Source organism: Tenrec ecaudatus, chromosome 18 (genome assembly GCF_050624435.1).
Source record: "Tenrec ecaudatus isolate mTenEca1 chromosome 18, mTenEca1.hap1, whole genome shotgun sequence".
Lineage (NCBI taxonomy): Eukaryota > Metazoa > Chordata > Mammalia > Afrosoricida > Tenrecidae > Tenrec > Tenrec ecaudatus.
Window position 1 is genome coordinate 32,918,210 of NC_134547.1, and position 17,415 is coordinate 32,935,624.

Here is a 17,415-nt window from a genome sequence, read left to right on the forward strand (position 1 = left end):
GCTGATTGACAGTAACTGCAGTATTAAACTGGGCAGCCCTGCCCTTAAATCGAAGTGGTATCCCATCACTGCTCACCCTCTGGTCCCTCTTCTCTCTGCCCCCAGCAACCACCGTGGACTTTGGTGTCTGTATATCTGCCTTTCCTTGTTTGTGTGAAGTCAGGTTGTAGCCTATTTGTCCTCTTGTGGTTGGCTTATTACTCTCAGTATCTGATCTTCAAGTGGGGTCCCTCCTACAGCATGGATCAAGACTTCACTTCTCCCACTAGCTAAGGATTCGGCCCTTTAAAAACAGGGTCTGTCCACAGAAAGGTGGGTGAAGGGAGACATCATACAGTGTAAGATAAGACAAAATAATAATAATTTATAAATTATAGTTCATGAGGGAAGGGGCAGCACGAAGGGAGAGGGAAAAATGAGGAGCTGATACAAGGGCTCAAGTAGAAAGAAAATGTTTTGAGAATGATGATGACAACAAATGTACAAATGTGCTTGACACGATGGATGGATGGATGGTGATAAGACTTGTACGAGCCCACAATAAAATGATTAAAAGAAAAAAAATCTTTTAAAAAATCCAGGGTCTGCGTGTCCATCCACCTACTGATGAGCACCTGGCTTGTCCACCTTTTGGCTACTGTGCACAGTGCCGCAGGGCACGCTGGTGTCCGAGTCGCAGCTGAGTCCCTCTTCCAAGGCTTTGGGGTGCGTGCCTAGAGAGGGATTGCTGGGCACGAGGTTCATCGACTGCTCGTGGCCGCGAGAACTGTCGCACTGTGTGTTCTACGTCTCCACCACCCAGGATGATGCCTCCAGCCTCCCGTTGTGTGATTTCCTGGGGGGGGGGGGGAGGGGGTTGTTGTCTTTGTTGTTGTTTTTTTTATCTTAGCTATCCTGGTGGGAGTGAAAGGAGTCGCATTATGGTTTTGGTTTGCCTCTCTTTGGAGGTTGATGACACTGAGCATCTTTTCATTTATTTGGTGGCCGTTTGTCCTCTTTCGTGAAATATCTATTCAAGTCCTTTACCTATTTTATGGTTGAGCTCTTTGTTTTTCTGTTGTCAACGTTTCGTTAGATTCTTGTCAGATAAACTTCTCTCAACCAATATCTGCCTTTTCAATATTTATTGTAAAGCTTTATGTATATATAATTTTATTGAGGGCTCTTACAGCTCTTCTCACAACCCATCCATACATCCATCCATTGTGTCAAACACATTTGTACATTTGTTGCCAACATCATTTCAAAACATTTTCTTCCTACTTGAGCCCTTGGTATCAGCTCCTCATTTTCTCCCTTCCCCACCCTCCCTCCCTATGGTAAAGTCTTTTAATGAACACGTTTTATTTTTATTTGTTGTACCAGTTACCTCTTGCTGTAGAACAAGTTACCCCAATCTTAGCAGCATAAACTAACAAGACTTTATTTTTCTTACCTGAGCCAGGTGTGAGCTGAGGCTTGTCAGGGCCTGGAAGACCCTCTGCAAGCACACTGGTGACTTGGCGGGCTTTCTGTTCCTCACCTGGTGTGCTCCCGCAGAGCAGCACGCAGCGCAGCCTCTCGCGGACCAAGGGAGGGGAGCGGATGAAAGACAGGGGGACGCTCAGACTGTCATCCAGCTCTGTGGTACTTGGTAGAAGCCAGTCACGATGTGCAGTCCATATCCATTCTCGTTAGTTGCCATCAAGTCCGTTCGGATTCATGGTCACCTCACCTGTGCCCAGGAGAGCAGCTTCCCGGGGTTTTAAGGCTATGGGGTTTGGAAAGCAGATGGCTAGGCGGGTCCCCAAGGCACCTCTGGGGTGGGGGGAGGGGGTGAGCTCAGAGAAGAGAGTGAAAGGACAATTTGCATGACCCCAGGACTCCTCCCATAGCCATAGGAGGCAGGGCGGAGCTCCACTTCTTTCTCTTTTTAAAAAAAATCATTTTATTGGGGGCTCATACAACCCTTATCACAATCCATACATACATTAATTGTGTAAAGCACATCTGTACATTCGTTACCCTCATCATTCTCAAAACATTTGCTCTCCGCATAAGCCCCTGGCATCAGCTCATTTCCCCCCTCCCTTCCCACTCCCTACTCCGATGAACCCTTGATAATTTATAAATTATTTTGTCATAGCTTACACTGCCTGACGTCTCCCTCCACCCACTTTTCTGTTGTCAGTCCCCCAGGGAGGAAGCTATATATACATCCCTGTAATCGGTTCCCCCTTTCCACCCCACCCTCTCTCCAGCCTCCTGGTATCGCCACTCTCACCACTGGTCCTGAAGGGTTCATCTGTCCTGGATTCCCTGTGTTTCCAGTTCCTATCTGTACCAGTGAACCACTCCGCACTCCCCCTCATTCACAATGATATGATTTTTTGTTCTTTGATGTCTGGTCCGTCATCCCGTCGACACCTGGTGATCACACAGGCTGGTGTGCTGGTGATCACACAGGCTGGTGTGCTGCTGGTGATCACACAGGCTGGTGTGCTGCTGGTGATCACACAGGCTGGTGTGCTGGTGATCACACAGGCTGGTGTGCTGCTGGTGATCACACAGGCTGGTGTGCTGGTGATCACACAGGCTGGTGTGCTGCTGGTGATCACACAGGCTGGTGTGCTGCTGGTGATCACACAGGCTGGTGTGCTGCTGGTGATCACACAGGCTGGTGTGCTGCTTCCGTGTGGAGCTCCACTTCCTAAGGAGAAGAGAATCCAAGAACCTGTGGGTGTACTTTTCAAACCACCTTATACAGGTCTCCGTATCTTCCCATACTTTTTTTCCTTTTTAAGCTCATGAAGATGAACACCCTCCAATTGTTTTCTCTCCATCCTGTTTTCTTTTTCGTTTATTTGGTTATTAGATTCTTGATTCCACCTCCTTCCCCTCCCCCTTACAGTCTGGCTTTGGCTGAGCTCATTTTCAATGTCTAGGTCTTTGGTTTCCCCTCTCTACCCCTTTCCCTGGAGCAATCTCACAGCTACAACACTATTATCACTTACATAGAAGCAAAGGCCTGGAAACAGCTTGGGGAAAATTGAAAGCCCCCACCCCCCCGCTGCCAGGCACATAGTTCTACTCTTAGAAACTCGGAGTTGCCCAGAGTGGCAGTTGACTGGTTTACAGAATGTAGAAATGGTGTTTAGACCTGTCTGACCTTCTTTAACATCATGAAGGTGATCACCATCAACGCACCAGCCCAAGGCCCACTCCTACAAGACAGAGGTCAAACAGGTCACCTCTCTCCAACCTTTTTACCAGTCTGACACCAACCCTCCCTCCCATGGCACTCTGCTTCTCTGCTGGGTCCAATATTTTGTTGCAATGGCTGTACACAAGTCACATACAATACGATTGTGGAGTCTATTAGGGAAGGTAGTAATAGGTTATAATTCGGGTTCAGAAAAAACTCAGGATGCAGTTTTGTGGCTAAGACAACCTGTTCTCAGTCTTGTCCGTAGTCTTCTTGGGCCTTTGGGGCAGACCCAGCCTCTGGCCTGCTCTGTCCGGTGTGTCAAAGCTCTCTAGCTCCACCAGTAAGTGTCTAGAGGCACCCACTCCACCAGCTAGCCTACTATCTAAAACGTGCTCAGCTTTCTTGCTAAGTTGGTGGGGAAGGCCACTGCACCGTCTCGCACAGGCCTCCTGGTTCTGCTGCTGCCATTCCTTTGCCACTGCCCCTCCTCGTCTATCACCCTCCCTGGTGCCAGTTCTCTATGTCTCCTGGGTCGAGGAGGTTCCCAGTACAAGGACGCTGCGTCCAAAGGATGTACTCTGCACAGATTTCTCCTTCTTAAGGTAAAATTCCCATTCACCTCTGCTAAGCCTAGCAGGATGGCAAAACTGACCAACCCCCTCATTCCATACACCTTACTTGCATGTGGGGCTCCATACACCTGATTTGCACAGCCTCAGCCCCACATGGGTGCCCTACACCTTACCTACATTATGAACGAGCTGCCTAACCCCCTTTGTGGGCCAGAAACACCTCATATGCTTAGTTCCACCCTGTCACCTTGTGGGAATATTTAAGTAATTCATGTGCCACATCCTCACAGGTTCCATACAACTTCTTTGCATTAACAGCAAACTAACCAATCCCCTTGGAGGCCCACAGGGAACTCAGGATCAAGACAGACTCAGGATACAGTTCTTTGGTCAGTTCTTTAGTCCCACCCAACCACTGCGTGGGAGTCACAAAGACTAGAGCTCAAAGATCCATACCAAATCAAGCATTGCCCAGCACAGACATCCACCACTCCCCACTGTCTGTCTTTCACCATCTGGAGATCTGTGTGTTTACCTCTTTGGGGCCGTGTAGCACTGTCCCTCATTTTCCCCGGATGGAATACTGCGTTTTGTATAGATTTTTAATCTTTTGTCAATGTTCCATACCGTGAAGGATAGAACACCACACAATTCAGAGACATCTGCGACTGACAGCCTCCTGTGGTAATAAGGCTCTTGGTACATAGTCTTCATGCACTGCGTCTGAACTCATTGTCCTACTCACCTCCGACTCCAAGGGTGGCCAACAAGAAGGGCACAGCCCACTGCCTCTCCATTGATCCGACTCCGAGGGTGGCCAACAAGAAGGGCACAGCCCACTGCCTCTCCATTCCTTGGTAGGCTCGGGTCTTTATGACTGCGCACTTCCCGGTCAGGAATCAGACCAGGGTTGTCTAAGTACACGTCTTTTTAATTCATCAACCCTTCCTGGCCCTTTTGGAGACCCTTTTTTTTTTCTTTTTTTACATTTTATTAGGGACTCGTACAACTCCTATCACAATCCATACATGTACATACATCAATTGTATAAAGCACATCCATACATTCCCTGCCCCAATCATTCTCAAGGCATTTGCTCTCCACTTAAGCCCTTTGCATCAGGTCCTCTTTTTTTCCCCTCCCTCCCCGCTCCCCCCTCCCTCATGTGCCCTTGGTAATTTATACATCGTTATTTTGTCATATCTTGCCCTATCCGGAGTCTCCCTTCCCCCCCTTCTCTGCTGTCCCTCTCCCAGGGAAGAAGTCACATGTGGATCCTTGTAATCAGTTCCCCCTTTCCAACCCACTCACCCTCCACTCTCCCAGCATCGTCCCTCACACCCTTGGTCCTGAAGGTATCATCCCCCCTGGATTCCCTGTACCTCCAGCCCTCATATGTACCAGTGTACAGCCTCTGTCCTATCCAGGCCTGCAAGGTAGAATTCGGATCATGGTAGTTGGGGGGAGGAAGCATCCAGGATCTTGGGGAAAGCTGTGTTCTTCATCGGTACTACATCGCACCCTAATTAACCCATCTCCTCTTGGAGACCCTTTCATCGAGGATTTCTTCAGCTCAGAAAACGCTCTTGAATTAACTCTTCAATTACGGTGTTCCTGTTTCTCTTTCAGAAAGCCCCATCCTCTGAATGGAAGAAAGACGAGGCCCTCCCCTATAAAGTGCTGCTGTCGCAGACACCCATCCTGTCCTATGGGGTCATTGTGAGTCAGGCAGACAGTTTGGTTTGGGTCTTGACCTTTGCATGCTAGACTGTCGGCTTTGTCCTCCGAATCTCTGCTGCGCGGTGAAAGGGCATCACCCCTCACTCCCCAGGCACCCACCTCCAGCTCAGCAACTATCCCTCTCAGTCTGAGTCCATCTGGGGAGTTTTTATATTAAAAACTGGTGACCCATCCCATGTCCCTGTCACCCTCAATGGATCTTCTTGAGATGTCTTACTTTCTGTTCAACTTCCCTTTCTCCTTTGGGAGGGGCCTGCAGTTAGGGTCTGTGGTAGATATATGTAATCATTTGTCAATCAGACGATTAAGAGTGTAGGGGTGGAGTCTATCTTGTCAATCAGGTCATAGCCAATGAGGCCTCTGTGTTGGCATGGCCTTCTCCTGAGAATTCTGGGAAATCCTTTTCTTCCTCCTTGGAGGCGAGAGACACTTCTCTCTCTGCCACTCCCTGGGAGACATAGCAGCTGACAAGACACATGGAACTGTGCTTGTACCCTAAGATGGAGAAGCCACCTGGACCTACCCTGATGCAACCAGACTTCTGAAAATCTTTCCCTTTGGACTTTCTCTGCGGATCTCTGAGTCCCTCTGGATGGAGAGCAAGTGTTCCTGGCTCTTGAATGAGCAGGGGTCCCCTAGACACCCCTGAAGTTCAGGCTGTGGCATCTCTGTGGCAGCTTCTGCTCTGGTCCTGAAGTGGTGTGTTGCTGCTAGTACTGTGCTCCCGGCGTCCCCTGACCCCTGGGATACAGGGCCTACATTCCCCGCCAAATTCCCTCTTTCAGGGTAGGAGCAGCTCAGGCAAGCTCTGGCCCGCGGTGGAGGCTGGCGCTGCTCTCAGGGTGCTCTCACTCTGACGCTCCATGAGGAACAGGGGGGTTGGAGAGAGAAACCAGGGGAAAGGGGCTGGGTCCTGCCTTGGGTGCTCATGTGGTGAAGAGAAGACAAGAATTCACAGATGCTAGAAAAATCCATCTGAGGGCCTAGGGCATATTAGGTTGACGCAAGGAACTTCTAAATAGACCCACCTCCGGGCCACTCTGCAGACCAGCCACAGACCCATCACAGTCTCTGGCTCAGCATGGAGAGGCTACTAGGAAGCCGGTATCAGAACCACTGATGTCTGAGCCACCACTACCGAGGTCCTGAGAGTGATGTGTCCAACCCACACCGACAGCCTGTCACCTGCACCTGTCTACTTCCATGTCTCTGACGTCCCAGCCCACAGACATCGTGCCTGACCCAGGACACCCAGAAGGAAGCCGCTTTCCTTCTTCATCTTTCATCCATGCACACTTTGTTGCATGAGGATGCCTGTATTTTACATGCCCCTCCAAGGGCAGTGTTAAGAAGACCCTCACCCCAAGAGGCTGAAGTTTGGTTCCTGGCCAACACATCCTATGTGCCCCTATCAGCAGAGTGTATGTGTTCAGGGTTCAGCAGAACTTTCCATCCAAAATGGACGAGGAAGAAAAAACTGGCAATCGACTTCTAAAAAGCCACCAGTGACCACCCAAAAGATCACAAGGGTCCTATGGTGGGGACGCCCAGGCCAGGGCAGCAGCGTTTCACTCTGCTGTGCAGGAGGGCACCGTGAACTAGGGCTGATTCGCTAAGAGCACTTTACAGAGGAGAAACCAAGGCCCAGAGGGGAAGAGGGACTCTTGCTGGGAAGTCCCTCTCTCACCAACCACCCTGTTGGTCTTAGTCTTAGTTTCTCTCATGGTTTTACAAGTCTGCACACACAAGAGAGGAGCTCCACCCAGACCAGTAGGCCAAAGGCTAGGACACCTGGTGACCCCCCCACAATCCCCTCCTCACAGACAAACTCTGTGCTTTGCTGGGCTGTGTTCCAGCAGAGACTCTGAGTGTAGCCACATTCAGTGTAGCACACTGAATCAAATGGACTTGACAAAAATTATTGAATGTCTATTTTGTACCCAGAACCACTCCAGTGTCCATTTAAAGGAAATATCAGAGAGGGCAAAAATAGGACAGTCCTCCCCTCTGAGACTACCTCCCTGTGTGGTAGGTGGCCTCCCAAGACGGTAGCCAACAATTGCTACCACCCCTGCGTGTGCGTGCTGCTCCCAGGCTCTAACCATCCTCCCCTCGTGTTTGAGCTGAACTGTGACTTGATTTGGCCAATAGAATATACTAGACGTGATACCTCACCCCTAAGAGGTATGGCTGCTTCTAAACCAAAATTAGAAAGAACTCTAACTACCGATACTCTGCTCAGAAACAAACCATGTCAGTGCTCAGCCATTTCCATCACCCCAACTGAGGCACAAAACATCTGAGCCTGGCATCTTGGATGTTCCAGACCCAGCCAATCTCCAAGCTGAATATGAGTAATCCAAGCCAGTATCATGTGGAGCAGAAGAACTGTTCAGCTGAGCCCAGTCACTCAAAGAGCCACTAGAAACCATCAGTGGCTTAAACTCCAGACCATTAAGTAATGGGTGATTTGCTATGCCCCAGTGAACCGAAACGTTAGGAAACAGACAATACACAAGAATAATCCAGTACCTATTTATTTATTATTTATTATCAACCATATTACGTATTATCAATTATCGACCAATGACTCCCAATTTCTGGCTTTAGTTCTCTCCTTTCTCTTGGACAGAGACATTCCCGTGCCCAGAACCTTCCCCACGCAGGTCTCCCTCCTCTGGTGTGATCATACTGTCAGAACAGTCCCCCAGAAGCACAACCCCAGACCTGGCTCAGATCACTCCAGTCTGTGGGGCCCACAACTGGTATTTTCTCAATGATGGTCTGACCGTCAGAAACCATCCATCATCCCCCTTAGTTCACACGGTAACTGCCTCCCATCCCCTCCTCTGCCACCAGAAGGTAGAAATCATGACAACCCAAAGTTCCTCCAGAACTTTGGAGTACATGATTTGGTCATGCATCTTCCCCTGTTGAGTCGCCTCCTCTCCACTCCCCATACCTCCAGGATTCTCTCTGTGCAGGTTAAGTTCTCCGGGCACGTGGCACTATGGTCACTTCCTGCCCCCCTTTTCCCACCCACACCCACTCACAGCTCTTGGTGCGCCTGTTCCATTCCGGGTCCATGGCAGCACCTTCTTGAACTGAGCCAATCGGTGTATCTCAGACAGGGATTGGCTCAGGAATGGGCATATAACCAAAGCCTATCCAATCAGAGCCAGTCCTGAAACTGTGTGCTCTTATCAGACAGGAAGGTCCCCTCCCCAACAGGAAATTCCCTCTGTAAGGCTATGCCTGGAGCTCTGGGGCTAAGGCAGGAAGACAGTTTGCTAAGGAATGAAACCAACCCTGCCCAAAGCAGAGCACGTGGAAAGGGGGTGGGGTGGAGGAAGGGGTATATCATTTGAGCACCAGGGTGCAGCCAGGCTGAAGCGTGCTTATCTCCCCAACAGGAGTGGTGACTGGTACCAGAGGGACCTTGCATTTCTGGCTTAGATGGTGAAGCCAAGTTCATTAAAACAAATCCAGTTATACTCATCTGTGTAGAAAAGCTGTATATCAAGAAGTAATTGTAATAAAATGATTTAAAAGAAGAAAGAAAATGTATTAAAAATGATGATGACAGCAATTGGACAATTATGCTTGATCTAATGGAACTGTGGATTGTAATAATATCTGTAAGAGCTCCTAATAAAATATTGAATTAAAACAAAACAAACCAAAAAACCAGCAATTGTATGTCAAGAAAGCATCCCAGCCCCGTCTAACTCAAGTCCCTCTCCACACTTATGCAGCCACATGCAATGATGCAGAATGCAAGAATATCACAGGCCAGTGTGCGCAGTTATGGAGATCCGAGGTTGGTGGAAAGGCAGCAGGTCTCCAGCAGCTCACAGGGTGGCCAGCAAGCAGGAAGTGGGGGTGGGTGGGGGGAGGAGTTCATAGGTCACACCCACAAGGCTTTAGGCTGTGATCTGATTGACAGGTTGGATACCATCCTTACACTTGTATACATCTGTAAGTTGACATGAAATGATGTAACTCGTATAGCTGGCTCTCTTTATTCTGAAGAGCAGAGGACCCCTGAAGGAAACCCAGGCATAGTGTGCTGCTATATGAGCTGCTGACAATCATCATCTACGTATTGAAAGTCATTTTATCGGCTACGTGGTGGGTATGGGCATTTGTTGGTCAAGGTTCTTGTTTGAGTGGCAGGAGACTGGTTTCTAATGACTTAAACATATGAGAGCGCCTATTAACTCATCTCCCCAATTCCAGAAAGGACAGGGAGTGTTTAGAGTTGAAAGTTGCCCCCTATTCGGGAAGAGAGTCTTTGAAGAAGCTACCAGTTACGTTAGTAGGAGGTCATACGAGCACAGGGTGGATCCGAAGCCTGTAGGACTGGTGTTTTTTAAATCATTTATTGGGGGCTCCTACAACTCTTATTACAACCCATCCATCCATCCATTGTGTCAAGCATTTGTACATTTCTTGCCATCGTCATTCTCAAATCATTTGCTTCTACTTGAGCCCTTGGTAGCAGCTCTTCATTTTCCCCCTCCCTCCCCGCCACCCTCTCCCTCATGAACCCTTGATAATTTATAAATTATTATTATTTTGTCATGTCTTACACTGTTCAACGTCTCCCTTCACCCACTCTTCTGTGCAGCCAATGCCCTTATGTCAGACTCCCAGTCGGCTGAACCACAAGACAATGCATTTCTGTTCTCTTAGGCTGCTCAGTTCATGGGTTTTGTTACAGCAGCCTGAGGAAGCTAATACAGCATCATTCTAGCTTCAAGAACAGGCGGCACTGGAGACCGTCTTAGGTTTCCTGCTTCCTCTCTGCATGTCAGACTTATTCTATGATTGCCTTCCTCAGGGTGTCAGGAAGCAGGACCTCAAGTAGTCCACAGGAAATGTCTTCAGAACCTTATATAACCAAGAGCAAGGTCTTTGCCCTCGAATTTCATTTCGGAAAATCCCAGGTCAGCCCAGGTGACAGTTCGACTCAGGTCATCAAAGGCAGGTGCTGCTCTCACTGGCTCACAGATAAAAAGACTGGTACAGATGTGGCTCCAGGGTTGCCCAGCGAGATATGGTGACATCATTTTGGCCCCTGGGCCCAGCAGTTCAAGAAGCATGCCGACCTCACCAGCATGAGCAGGTAGTAGAGGGGTGGAGGGGGAAGAAAGTAGGGTGAGTTAGGCTCTGTTACTCCAATCAAGCAACGGCACTAGGGCATGTTCTGGTTCCAGGGTGGACATCTTTCCTGCCAGGGGCGGGTTCGGAGAGTGCTGTGAGGATGAAGATTAATTATGCAGAGGGTTCCGGGGACTTCGTTAAATATTTGGCATCTTTAATTAATTAACTCTCTCAAAATTAAGTGCCGAATCAGATGGGACTTGTTGACAGGTGCCGTTGAGTTGGTTCTGACCCATAAGGACCCTGCACACAGGAGAACGAGACACGACCTGGTCGTGCACCATCCTCACAACTGTTCTTATCCTTGAGCCCATTGTGCAGCCACGGTGTCAGTTCAGCTCACTGAGGGCCTTGTCACTGCCCCTCTACTTTCCCAAGCCTGACGGCTTTCTCCAGGGACCAGTCTCTCCCGACTTGTCCAAAGTATGTAAGACCAAGTCTGGCCACCTTTCCCTCTAAGGAGCATTATGGGTATACTTCTTCCAGGACAAATGTACTTGTCCTTTTGGCAGTCCGTGGTCCTTTCAATATTCTTGGCAAGCACCACACTTCAACGGCTTCTCATCTTCCTTATTCAGTGTCCAGCTTTCACAGCCTATGAGGCAACAGGAAATACCATGGCTGGGGGCAGGCGTACCTGAGTGCTCAGTGACCTCCCTGCTTTTCAACACTCCGAAGAGGGCTTGTGCGGCAGAGTTACTCAGCGCATCCTTCGATCTCCTGACTGCTGCTTCCGTGAGCATTGATTGTAGATTCCATCAGGAAAAAATCTTGGACACTTTCAATCTTTTCTTGATATGGACTTGTAGTCCACACTGAAGGCTGCAATCCTTGATCTTCCTCAGCAAGGGCTGCAAGTCCCCCTCACTTTTAATAAACAAGGTCGTGTCATCTGCATACCTCAAGTTGTTAATAAGCCGTCTTCTAAGCCTGAAGCCACATTCTTCTTCATATATAATCCTGTTTCTCTGATTATTTGCTCAGATTGAATAAGTACGGTGAGATGATGTAATTCTGATGCACACCTTTCCTGATTTTAAACCATGCTGTATTATTCCCTTGTTCTCTTTTCACGACTGCCTGCCTGCCTCTTGGTCCACGTACAAGTTTCACCTGGAATTCTTGTCTTCAGGGCTAACCGTAGTTTGTTATGATGCACACAGTCAAATGCCTTGGCATTGTCAATAAAACAAATTAACATCTTTCTGTCATTCTCTGCTTTCAGCTGAGACCCATCTGACATCAGCAATGTGCCCTAGTGGACAATATATCTCAACAGTCATTTAGCCATGCCCACCAACCCGCCCTCCCTACCAAAAGCAGCCCCCAGCAGGCACATGGAGGACGTCATTTATTACTGCCCTGGGCTCTGCTGTTTGGAACGCCCTGAATCATTCAGGCAGGGACCTCTCCTGTGGGATCAGCTTTCAGGGAGTTGGAATAGGCAAGAACCCATTTTCCTGATTGGCAAAACCCACCCCAACCTCTTCTGCCCCAATGCAACCCAAGGCCCCAGACTCGGCGGCCATCAGAGGCTGCTGCCTTAGTTTGGATCTTTTCCCTTCTCCTGGACCTGCTCTCTTCCCCCAGGATGGGGTGGGTGGGGGGGTCCCTGCCGGCCTTATATGGAGCCTGCTGCACGGATTGGAGAATGCGCCCTCCAAATGATCCAGCGTGGTTTAGGGTGACCTCCCCGCCCTCCCCTCCCTTTTCCTGAGGCTCACACAGACGGAAGGGGTCCCTGGAGACAGTCACTCCAGTCCTTCTCTGGAGGACCTCAGGGCAGAGCCGCACTTCTCCGCGGGTTCTGGAGACTGTACATCTCTGCGGAGAGAGACAGTCTCATGTCTCGCCGTGGGAGCCACTGGTAGGTTGAACCGCCCAGCTTATCCCACAGCGCCACCAGAGCTCCTTAAGTTATGGAAGCTGAGTCTATTTCAAAAGATTACGATGAACGACGTTAGGCTTTAAACACCCAGGCATCTCCAATGGGATAAAATTAGCCTTGTCACGAGGCAACTGCAGTCCAGCTGGTGCAGCCCGGAGGACGCGGGCGGCAGCCTCTCCCCGTCCCTTCCGACTGGGTGAAACCTCCCTTGCCGCAGACCCCTGCCTGTGGGTCCTCTGGGGCCAGGAGGCGTGTGTCAAGGGATCACAGGCTCCTTGCTTGGGTGGGGAAACTGAGGCCCAGATCAGGGAAGCCCCTTGCTCCTGTCAGCCTGCTGTCTCCCCTGGTCCCTTCCCCTGTGGCTGCCCAAAGCTCTCTGCCCTCCTCCCAGCTGTCCAGCCTAGCATAACCAGCCTCCTAGGGGTCTTGTCACCCCTGGCCACCTCCCTGGAGTGCCCAACTTCCAACTCGCCCCGCCCCCCACCTTACTTCCCTGCCCTTTATAAATATGCATCAGGCAGGAGAGATGGGGGGCCTCTTTTTGAGGTAAAATTAACCACAATGACAAGCTTAGTTATTCATGCAAGCCATCAGTCTGCTCTCCCTGATTATGCAGGTCGCACACTGCGTATCTGAGTGGCCGCGCACGCTCATCAAAGGCGCCATCGGGCAGCGAGCGGAGCCTGGTACCGCCCGGCCCGCCGGGCCCACCACGCCCGCGCCTTTGTACTCCGGCTGAGCCCCGGTGCAGGCGGCTGGACCGCCCTCCTCCCTCTGCCGGCGCCGGCTCCTGACGCAGAGACCCCTCCACGCTGTATTTTAAAGGATTAATTAACCTTGTGAGATTGGCAGGGAAAACTCCACCTGGCTATCTACTGCATGAAAGCACCCGCTCCCGGAGTATTTTAAGCTCACAGTGCAGACCATATGGTATTTCAAAGAGCAGAAGTTGAAAGTACAGCGCATATTTATTTCTTCCACAGAGAGCATTAAAGAGGTTTAAGTATTTTATTAAAGCCTAGTTGTGCGGGTTTGCGTGTGTGTGTGTGCGTGTGTGTGTGTGTGTGTGTGTGTGTGAAGCAAGCGGAAATATATTTCATGCACAGAAAATAAATTACACAGATTTATTTTCATCTCTCAGCCAACCCACCCCATAGCAACAGTGGAAAGTTGGTCTATGTAAACTTGAGAAAACAAGAAATATTTTATCAAGTCATCTCAATTTATGGCTACTGCCAATTTCTACTCTCTTGTCTGAGACGAGAATAGTCCCCTCCGTGCAGGACTGCAGAGCAGAAGGGAAGGGGGACAGGGCTGAGGCACTGAGGGTGACCTTGTGGCCCCACATCCTGCCCTCACCAGGCAGAAGTTCAAGCCCAGGGCCACCCCAGCCTGGTGCTGAGGTACTTAATCTTTCGGAACCTTGGTTTCTTCACTCTGCCAACACTGATGTCACAGGGCTGTTATGAGAATGAAATGGGGACAATATCTACTTAGCCCAGTGGCCAACGGTGAGAAAGACATAACTGCTGTAGGTATCTGCTGCTTGTATCCCATCAGCATCCTGTCTCCTGCCCTGCATTCTTCTCCTACCGGGAGTCCCTTTTCTCTCTCTCCCAGGGGTTTTTTCGCTCAACACCATGGAGCTCATGCCATTTCTAAATATAGGGGCGATGATGCGATCAGTTGGAGCCCTGAATCTCCTTGGCTTCAGTGACTGGCTCAGGACTGGGCACATACATGACTCAACATGGGCCAGTAACACTCAATCCTGAGACTTGCTGAAATTATTGGTCATAAGTCTCTCTCTTCCCTTGAAACACTTGCTAAATGTGGAGGATGTGAACCTCGATCTCACTACCAGCCTATTTATGGGCAAAAAACTGGAGACAGGAAAGCCCAAGGCAAAAGTGGTATCTATCCAATGGCCAATTTACCTATTCCTACTAGGGACAGAAATTGACATTCTAAAAATAATGAAAGTTGGAAAAGAAAATATATACAGTAGGCAACTGGTCAGGTTCAGTTATCCAGGGACCTTACTGTTTTCCTGTTTTCTCTTGACCTGATCAAGATAGGTGAGAACTAGCTAATTATGCATCCTTTGCTTATCCGTTTGTCGTACTTTGTTGGCTTGTGTGTTGCTGTGATGCTGGAAGGTGTGTCACAGGTATTTCAAATGCCAGCAGAGCCACTCATAGGGAACAGGTTTCAGTGGAGCTTCTGATCTAAAAACAGACAACAAAGAAGGGCTCGGGTGGCCACTGAAAGCCTTATGCAAAGCTTTGAAACACTGTCAGATGATGAAGTTCTAATGAATTTCCAGAACATTGCTGTAAACAGTACCTGAGTATAGGCCTGTCATGTCAGAAGGCACTCAAAATGTGACTGAAGAGGAGTGTTTTCACAAAGGAGCCAACCATGGTGATGTGAACGGGGTAGTGAGTGGAGCCTTCGGGACCATCATTTGCTGATGGGGCAAAACTCAAGGTAAGACGAAACAGCTGTAAAAAATCTTATACTCAGAAGTTGGAATGTATAAAATATGAATTTAGGAAAATTGGAAATCATCAAAAATGAAATAGAATGCAGAAAGATTGATATCCCAGACATTAGTAAGGTGAAATGGACTGGTACTGGCCATTTTGAAGCAGAAAATCATATAGTTTGCTATGCTGGGAATATTACAATCAAGAGGAACGGGGTTGCATCCATAGTCAAAAAGGACATTTCAAGATCTATTTTTGAAGTACAGTAGAGTCTATGACAGCATTATATCTATCTACCCTCAAGAAAATCCAATCAATATATGTAACTATTATTCAAATTCATGTACCAACCACAAAATTAAGTGATGAAGAAATTGAAGAATACTACCAATGTCTTCAGCTGAAATTGATCAAACCTGCAATCAAGATGCACTGCTAATTATTGGTGATTGGAATGCAGAAGTTGGAAACAAAGAAGAAGGTACAGTAGTTGGAAAATATGGTCTTTCTTGGTGATAGAAACTAAGCTGCATGATAGAATCTCATGGCACCAATGACTTGCTCATAGCAAATACCTTTATTCAATAATCTAATGACTGTATACAAGGACTTCTTCAGATGGAATATAGAGAAGTCGAATTGAAGAGCTTATTGTGATGACGTATATACAACTCTTTTATAAAAGTGACTTAACCATGGAAGTGTATGATATGTGAATAGCATATGAAGAAAGCAACTTGATCAATGGGTACCATGAATGAAGGGGAAAGAATTGCTACTAAAGGGGCATTGAGTTTATGTTAATTGTGGTAGAATAATTTGAAAGGGGATATCAATAATGACTGTACAACATGAAGCGTACAATCAATGGCACTGAAGAAGTTGTGAACATGAACATGAAGAAGTTGTGGAATTCGAGAATATTTTGTTGTGTATATTTTTGGCACAATTAGAAAGAAAAATAATTACATGAGTAAGAATGAATACAAGGAAGAAAAAATGTTCTAGAATTTAATATGGTGATAGTTGTATTAAAACACATCCACGAGAGTCCATATTAATAGGTCTGGCTGAATGTAAGAGGGAGCCTGGCCAAGTCAAGAAGCTCACTCTCATACTTCCTGATCACACCCTAGACTCTCTCCACCCCCACACCTTCTCACATGTGCCAAAAGTCACCCCTGCCTCATCCAAATGTACCAATCAGAAGACTATATGGTGTTCTCTCACCCCTAGACACCAGTCTCCACCCCGAAGAGCATATTTGTCCCCTCCTCCTTTGGGTTGGTGATACACCAATTGTGGAATAGCCCGGCAGACTTCACGTCCCAATAAAGCCTGTTACTTGATGCCTGTGTTTCAGCCCATTTGTGCATCATTTAGTGTGTAAACCCAGGAGGGCGCAGTGCCAGAACTGTGACAACCCTCTCTTGGGTCAATTGACCTCTTGGCCTCCTTTCCTGGACCAGCCAAAGCGAGTATCTTCCAGGGACCCTCTCTGCTTGCCAATTCAGACTCTGCATCCACACACTGGCTGATTCTGGATGAGTGTCTATTTGGTTCCCTTCCTCAAGTCCACTGCCATCTCTCTACAGTCTTTCAGAAAGGTCCCCATTCTGAAATCCTGGTACCAGGTCGGTGGACTCTCCACCCTTTGAGCTTGGGCCACACTCAGGGTGGGGACACCCTCCTGACCTGCTTCCCACTCTCTACTCCTTTCTCAGGATCTGGAGTCTGACAGACTCAACAAGGATGCTCCTTGGGCCATCTTTCCTCTTGGGAGCTCAAATTTCATTTACCCTCCCACCATGAAAAGCACTCAACCCAGGCCACCCTGAACTTCGCCTCTAGGTGAATTTTAAACCTCTGGTCCATAGCCAGAGATTACACCTCAATGCCTTATCCTTTTTTGTGTCCAATCAGATTTGGTCTCAATACAAATTAGACAATGACTCAAAATGTCCAGAAAACTGCTTTATTTTAACATCGTCTAGGACCTTGATAATTGTTGTAAACATAACAGCAAGTACTTAGAAGTTCCCTATGTTCAGGCTTTTTTCCACCTCTGCTCTCATCCCTCTCTGTGGCAAACCTGCCCTACTTCCCAATTCCTGCTGGCTCAGGAGATGCCCCCTTTCCCAGACAATGAATCTACCTTCAATCTGTTCGATCATGCCCCTCCGCCACACCATGCCTGCTCCTTCTCTTCCTCCTCCATCTGCTCCAGTTCTCATCTCACTTCTTTTTTTTTAATTGTTTATCTTTTATTTCATAATCATAAACTTAACTCTGCTTTCCAGCTGGACTCAGGGAGATTAAGGAAAGTAGGACACTCGAAGAACTGGAGTGAGAGCACAAGATTAACCGATACTG

General features: G+C 48.3%; 1 long non-coding RNA gene across 1 annotated transcript in view; it reads right to left on the minus strand.

Moving 5' to 3' along the window:
• Window positions 1–1,440: 1,440 nt before the first annotated feature.
• LOC142432310 (uncharacterized) overlaps window positions 1,441–17,415 on the minus strand; it is a 62,762-nt gene continuing 46,787 nt past the window's right edge. Inside the window, exons 2-3 of the long non-coding RNA XR_012780877.1 lie at window positions 2,264–2,689; window positions 1,441–1,750 (exon numbers count right to left, since the gene is read on the minus strand). This is a non-coding gene — a long non-coding RNA (uncharacterized LOC142432310). The remainder of the gene's footprint in view (window positions 1,751–2,263; window positions 2,690–17,415) is intronic.